Below are 7,340 nucleotides of genomic sequence, written 5' to 3'. Positions count from 1 at the left end.
TGGCTATTTGGGGTCTTTTCTGGTTCCATACAAATTTTACGATTATTTGCTCAATTTCTTTGAAAAAAGTGGATGGTATTTTGATGGGGATTGCATTGAATGTGTAGATTGCTCTAGGTAGCATTGACATCTTAACAATATTTGTTCTTCCAATCCATGAGCATGGAACCTTTTCCATTTTTGTGTCTTCCTCAATTTCTTTCATGAGTATTTTATAGTTTTCTGAGTACAGATCCTTTGCCTCTTTGGTTAGATTTATTCCTAGGTATCTTATGGTTTTGGGTGCAATTGTAAATGGGATTGACTCCTTAATTTCTCTCTCTTCTGTCTTGTTGTTGGTGTATAGGAATGCCACTGATTTCTGTGCATTGATTTTATATCGTGCCACTTGACTGAATTCCTGTATGAGTTCTAGCAGTTTTGGGGTGGAGTCTTTTGGGTTTTCCACATACAGTATCATATCATCTGCAAACAGTGAGAGTTTGACTTCTTCTTGCCGATTTGGATGACTTTGACTTTTTTTTGTTGTCTGATTGCTGTGGCTAGGACTTCTAATACTATGTTGAATAGCAGTGGTGATAGTGGACATCCCTACCACGTTCCTGACCTTAGGGGGAAAGCTCTCAGTTTTTCCCCATTGAGAATGATAATCGCTGTAGGTTTTACATAGATGGCTTTTTTGATATTGAGGTATGTACCCTCTATCCCTATACTCTGAAGAGTTTTGATCAAGAAAGGATGCTGTACTTTGTCAAATGCTTTTTCTGCATCTATTGAGAGGATCATATGATTCTTGTTCTTTCTTTTGTTAATGTATTGTATCTCATTGATTGATTTACAGATGTTGAACCAACATTGCAGTCCAGGGATAATCCCACTTGGTCGTGGTGAATAATCCTTTTAATATACTGTTGGATCCTATTGGCTAGTATTTTGGTGAGAATTTTTGCATCCATGTTCATTAAGGATATTGGTCTGTAATTCTCATTTTTGATGGGGTCTTGTCTGGTTTGGGGATCAAGGTAATGGTGGCCTCATAAAGTGAGTTTGGAAGTTTTCCTTCCATTTCTACTTTTTGGAACATTTTCAGGAGAATAGGTATTAATTCTTCTTTAAATGTTTGGTAGAATTCCCCTGGGAAGTCATCTGGCCCTGGGCTTTTGTTTGTTGGAAGGTTTTGGATTACTGCTTCAATTTCCTTAGTGGTTATAGGTCCGTTCTGGTTTTCTGTTTCTTCCTGGTTCAGTTTTGGTAGTTGATACATCTCTAGGAATGCACCCATTTCTTCCAGGTTATCTAATTTGCTGGCATATAGTTGCTCATAATATGTTCTTATAATTCTTTGTATTTCCTTGGTGTTGATTGTGATCTCTCCTCTTTCATTCATGATTTTGTTGATTTGGGTCCTTTCTCTTTTCTTTTTGATAAGTCTAGCCAGGGGTTTATCAATCTTGTTCATTCTTTCAAAGAACCAGTTCCTAGTTTCGTTGATCTGTTCTACTGTTCTTTTGGTTTCTATTTTATTGATTTCTGCTCTGATCTTTATTATTTATCTTCTCCTACTGGGTTTCCGCTTTATTTACTGTTTTTTTCTCTAGCTCCTTTAGGTGTAGGATTAGGTTGTGTATTTGAGACCTTTCTTGTTTCTTGAAAAAGGCTTGTATTGCTATATACTTTCCTCTCAGGACTGCCTTTGCTGCATCCCAAAGATTTTGGACAGTTGTGTGTTCATTTTCATTGGTTTCCATGAATTTTTTAAAATTCTTCTTTAATTTCTTGGTTGACCCATTCATTCTTTAGTAGGATGTTCTTTAGCTTCCATGTATTTGAGTTCTTTCCGACCTTCCTCTTGTGATTGAGTTCTAGTTTCAAAGCATTGTAGCCTGAAAATATGCAGGGGAAATGTCAGTCTTTTGGTACTGGTTGAGACCTGATTTGTGATCTACGAGGTGATCTATTCTGGAGAATGTTCCATGGGCACTAGAGAAGAATGTGTATTCCATTGCTCTGGGATGGAATGTTCTGCATATGTCTGTGAAGTCCATTTGGTCCAGTGTGTCATTTAAAGCCTTTATTTCCTTGTTGATCTTTTGCTTAGATGATCTGTCCATTTCAGTCAGGGGGGTGTTAAAGTCCCCCACTATTATTGTATTGTTGTCAATGTGTCTTTGCTTTTGTTATTAATTGCCTTATATAATTGGCGACTCCCTTGTTAGGGGCATAGGTATTTACAATTGTTAGATCTTCCTGTTGGATAGACCTTTTAAGTAGGATATAGCGTCCTTCCTCATCTCTTATTACAGTCTTTGGTTTAAAATCTAATTTGTCTGATATAAGGATTGCCACCCCAGCTTTCCTTTGGTGTCCGTTAGCATGGTAAATGTTTTTCCACCCCCTCACTTTCAATCTGGGGGTGTCTTTGGGTCTAAAATGAGTCTCTTGTAGACAGTATATTGGTGGGTCTTGTTTTTTCATCCATTCTGATAGCCTGTGTCTTTTGATTGGGGCATTTAGCCCATTTATATTCAGGGTAACTATTGAAAGATATGAATTTAGTGCCATTGTATTGCCTGTAAGGTGACTGTTACTGTATATTGTCTGTGTTCCTTTCTGGTCTATGCTGCTTTTAGGCTCTCTCTTTGCTTAGAGGACCCCTTTCAATATTTCTTGTAGGGCTGGTTTCGTGTTTGCAAATTCCTTTAGTTTTTGTTTGTCCTCCTTCTATTTTATCTCTCCTTCTATTTTCAATGACAGCCTAGTTGGATATAGTATTCTTGGCTACATATTTTTCTCGTTTAGTGCTCTGAAGATATCATGACAGTCCTTCCTGGCCTGCCAGGTCTCTGTGGATAGGTCTGTTGCCAATCTAATGTTTCTACCATTGTAGGTTACATATCTCTTCTCCCAAGCTGCTTTCAAGATTTTCTGTCTTTGAGACTCGTAAGTTTTACTATTAGATGTCAGGGTGTTGACCTATTTTTATTGATTTTTAGAGGGGTTCTCTGTGCCTCCTGGATTTTGATGCCTGTTTCCTTCCCCACATTAGGGAAGTTCTCTGTTATAATTTGCTACAATATACTTTCTCCCCTCTTTGTCTTTCTTCTTCTGGGATCCCAATTATTCTAATATTGTTTTGTCTTATGGTATTGCTTATCTCTCGAATTCTGCCCTCATGATCCAGTAGTTGTTTATCTCTCTTTTTCTCAGCTTCTTTATTTTCCATCATTTGGTCTTCTATATCGCTGATTCTTTCTTCTGCCTCATTTATCCTAGCAGTTAGTGCCCCCATTTTTGATTGCACCTCACTAATAGCCTTTTTGATTTCGACTTGGTTAGATTTTAGTTCTTTTATTTCTCCAGAAAGCGTTTTTCTAATAACTTCCATGCTTTTTTGTAGCCCAGCTAGTATCTTTAAAATCATGATTCTGAACTCTAGGTCCAACATCGTACTAATGTCCGTATTGAGTAGGTCCCTGGCAGACGGTACTACCTCTTGTTCTTTTGGTTGAGGTGATTTTTTTCTGTCTTTTCATTTTGTCCAGAGGAGAATAGATGAATGAGAGAACAAAATGCTAACAGGGTAACAACGTCCCCAGAAAATATACTCTAAACAAATCAGAAAAGACCTGAAACCAGGAGAAAAGAAAGGGAAAGAAAGAAAAAAAAGAGGAAAAAAAGAAAAAGATAAAGATAAAAACAAACAAAAACAGAACAAAACAAAAAAAAAGAATATGATCAAATATGATCAGGCTGGTGCATAGAGCAGTGCCACACACTAGATTTTGGGTGTATTTTAGTCTGTTAGAAGAAAGTGCTTCCCAAAATTTTAAAGAAAGAAAGACTGATATATGTACAAAATAAGGGTTGATATGATGAAGGGATGGAATATGACTGTTAAGATGAAAAGTATAAAGAAATTTATAAAAGGAATTGATAAGAAATTGTTTGAAAAAAGAAAGAAGAAGATTTTAAAAAATGAAAGAAAAGAAAAGAAAAAAAGGGGTAGAGAATGTGATCAGGCAGGAGACTAGAACAAAGCCATACACTAGAGATTTAGGGTATATTTTGATCTCTTAGAAGAAACTGTATCTCAAAATTTTAAAGAGTGAACAACTTACATATATATGCCAAAAATAAGGGTAACTACTATGAAGGGATAGAATATGATTTTAAAAATGAAAAATAAAAATGTTTTTTAAAAAAGGGATTGATAAGATGTTGGTTGGAAAAGGGAAAAAGAAAAATTAAAAAAAAAAGACAGTTAAAAAAATTAACTTTGAAAGACTAAAGAATCATGGTATAAAAGCCATGAATTCTATGTGTAGTATTCCCCTAGCGCTGGAGTTCTGCTGTTTTCATTGATCGGTAAACTTGGTCTCGGCTGGCTGTTCTTGCTGATCTTCTGGGGAGGGGCCTGTTGCCGTGGTTCCCAAATGTCTTTGCAGGAGGCAGAATTGCCCCGCCCCTTTCGGTTCGGACTAAGTAATCTGTTTGGGTTTGCTCTCGGGAGCTTTTTTTCCCTGCAAGATTTCCGTACAGATTTGGAGGAGGAGAGTGAAAATGGCAGCCTCCCAGTATCTGCCCTGGAGGAGCCGAGAGCTTGGGGCCCCACTCCTTAGTGCGCCCCCAGAGAAAAGCAGTCACTCCCGTCTCCCCGGTCTCTGGCCACACTCTGTGTTCACCCGGCCTGTGACCGAGCATTTCTATCTCTGGCACCTGACTCGGTGTGCAGTCTCCAAACCCAGCAAATCCCTGCAGTGTGCTCCTGTGCTGCTCCTCCCAGGGGAGGAAGGGGAGTCTCCCCAGATCTGCCGCTTGTTGGGTCCCTGCTGGAGGATCAGTGGCCCGACTGCCTCACCGATCACAGTTTATTGCAACCCCAAGCTGAGAGCCCGCGCGTCGGCTCTGGCTCTGCAGCCGGCTTCCCCCCCCCATACCTGGGAGCTCTGCAGCACTCAGGCACCCCCGGTCTTCCTCTGACCCCGAGGGTCCTGAGACCACAGTGTCCCGTGAGGGTTCCAACCCCTGCTTAGCCACTGGAGCGACGTCCCTCAGCAGAGCCGACTTCTAAAAGTTCCAATTTTTTGGATACTTCTAATAAAATATAAATAATAATTTGTAGTCATTAAGGAGCACTTCTAAAAGTGCTCTATCACTTGCCAGAAGCAAGCCGATGGCAGCCCCCTCCCCCGCTATCTATACTCCCAAACATCGCCTCGGATTCACTTCTCCGCATGTCCTACCTTCCAGAAGGTGGTCACTTTTCTGTTCAGAGAGTTGTTGCTATTCTTTTCTTTGATCTCCTGTTGAGTTCCTAGGTGTTCAGAATGGTTTGATCCCTATCCAGCTGAATTCCTGAGACCAGACGAAATCCAGGTCTCCTACTCCTCTGCCATCTTGCTCCGCCAAACCCAACAATTTTTACTATACCTCATGTGCTTCATAGAAACAGGAATGTAGCAAACAGTCAGGGTACTATGAAAATTGTTTTAAAACTGCACGCATGTACACATGGCTGTATTTACATCGGGCACAGGCTCCCCCACATCAGGCACATCAACTGCACTTGTCCCATGCGCCTTTGCAGATGCAGCCCTGGGCACACTTGGCAAGCCCGCGGGACAGCAGGAGCAGCAGCTCTTCTTGCAGGAGGTGCATTTGCACTCCTTGCATTTGCAGGAGCCGGCACACGTGCAGGAGCCACCTGTGGAGCAGGAGCAGTTGGGGTCCATTTCTAGTTGAGTCAAGGACGGAGGTCCAAAGCAAGCAGCACAGAGATACACAGCTGAGGTCTGGAGGTGTGGTCTCTAATTATTTTGATTGGTCTTTTTGCGTGTTGTCAATCTATACATGAAATTTCTAAGATTTCTAGCGATATTGAAATATATCACCTCCTTAATGACTACAACTTATTATTTATATTTTATTAGGACAGAATTTAACAGTATCTACAAATTCAACATTTCTGTCTCTTCAGGTGTATGTATAAATATGTGGAGTTCAGTCTCCCTATATGCTTATAATTGATATTATTTTAGAAGATTAACCTTTACCACTCATTTCTTCAGTACACTCAATATCCTTGAAATTAATAGCAAATCAAATGCTGAACAAAAACTAAATTATATAATCTGACAACAAAGATTTTTGATTTATTAATTTTGTCTACACTTGTATTTTGACTTCCCAAATACTCATTCACAAATGTGTAAAGCAACACAATGTAATTTTAAACAAAACAAATGCTTACATTTCACTGTGTTATATGCTTGTTATTTTAAACTGATTTTGGTTTTGTAATATAAATTTTATTTTAAAAGTTAAGTCTGGATCTGAAGATTAACTTAATTATATCAGATGCTATTAAATATGTCAAAATGGCCATTTGTTCTATTTTTATTCTGTTTTTTAGAATGCAAACTTTTTATGCATGCAACATTACATTTTTGCAATAATATAGTTATAGGTACTGTTGTGGACTGGAATGATCCCCCATCCCCCAAAATTCATATTTGAAGACCTAATCCCCAATGTGAATGATTTGGAAATAAGCTCTTTGGGGAGGTACTTAAATTTAACTGAGATCATAACACTGCTATTTTTCTTCTTTAGATCCCCCAGTTGATTATAATAAACAGCCAGGGTAAAAAAAAACAGTTTAAGGCAGTGGTTCTCAAAAAATGGTTCCAGACCAGCAGCAACAGCATTACCTAGGAATTTGTTAGAAATGCAAATTCCTAGGCCTCACCACAGAACTACTGAATCAGAAACTCTGGGATAAGGGATCTGTGATTTACCAAGAGATCCAGGTGATACTGGTATATACTAACATTTGAGAACCACTATTTTAGAGTGTTCTGAAGTAAAGTACTTTGTCTCTTTAAGAAGAAATTGGCTTAAAAACACATGAATGTAAGTATAGCCTTGATAAGAAAAGATAGATTAAGAAAACAGTGAAATATCAGTAAAAATAGATTATTCAAAATACAATGAATAAACAATCTGCTTAATCTAATAAGCACTTAAATATCCCATCCAAAAAAGCACACATTATTTCAAGTGCATATATAACATTCATGAAATGTAATTTTCAATAAATTTCAAAAATCCACATATACAGATGACATTCTCTGACCACATCTCAATAAATTAGAAATCAATAAGTAAAAGATAGTAACAATAAAACCCTAACAATAAGTTCTTGCTTTAATATAAATTTAGGTTGCTTATAAAATGTGCCATTTTAGGGGGAAGGAGTTAAGGTGGTGGAGTAGTAGGGGGACTCTGGGCTTGCCTTGTCCCTCGAACACAACTAGATCAACATCAAATCATTTTGAATA

General features: G+C 38.4%; 1 pseudogene; it reads right to left on the bottom strand.

The window, feature by feature from the left end:
• Positions 1-5,547: 5,547 nt before the first annotated feature.
• On the bottom strand, positions 5,548-5,732 carry LOC112809401 (metallothionein-1 pseudogene; annotated as a pseudogene).
• Between the last annotated feature and the right edge of the window lie 1,608 nt (positions 5,733-7,340).

Source organism: Callorhinus ursinus, unplaced genomic scaffold (assembly GCF_003265705.2).
Source record: "Callorhinus ursinus isolate GAN/ISIS: 27379988/994484 unplaced genomic scaffold, GSC_fseal_2.0 scaffold33, whole genome shotgun sequence".
NCBI lineage: Eukaryota > Metazoa > Chordata > Mammalia > Carnivora > Otariidae > Callorhinus > Callorhinus ursinus.
The sequence above is the reverse complement of the archived record's forward strand: the minus strand, read 5'-3'. Positions and strand labels throughout refer to the sequence as shown.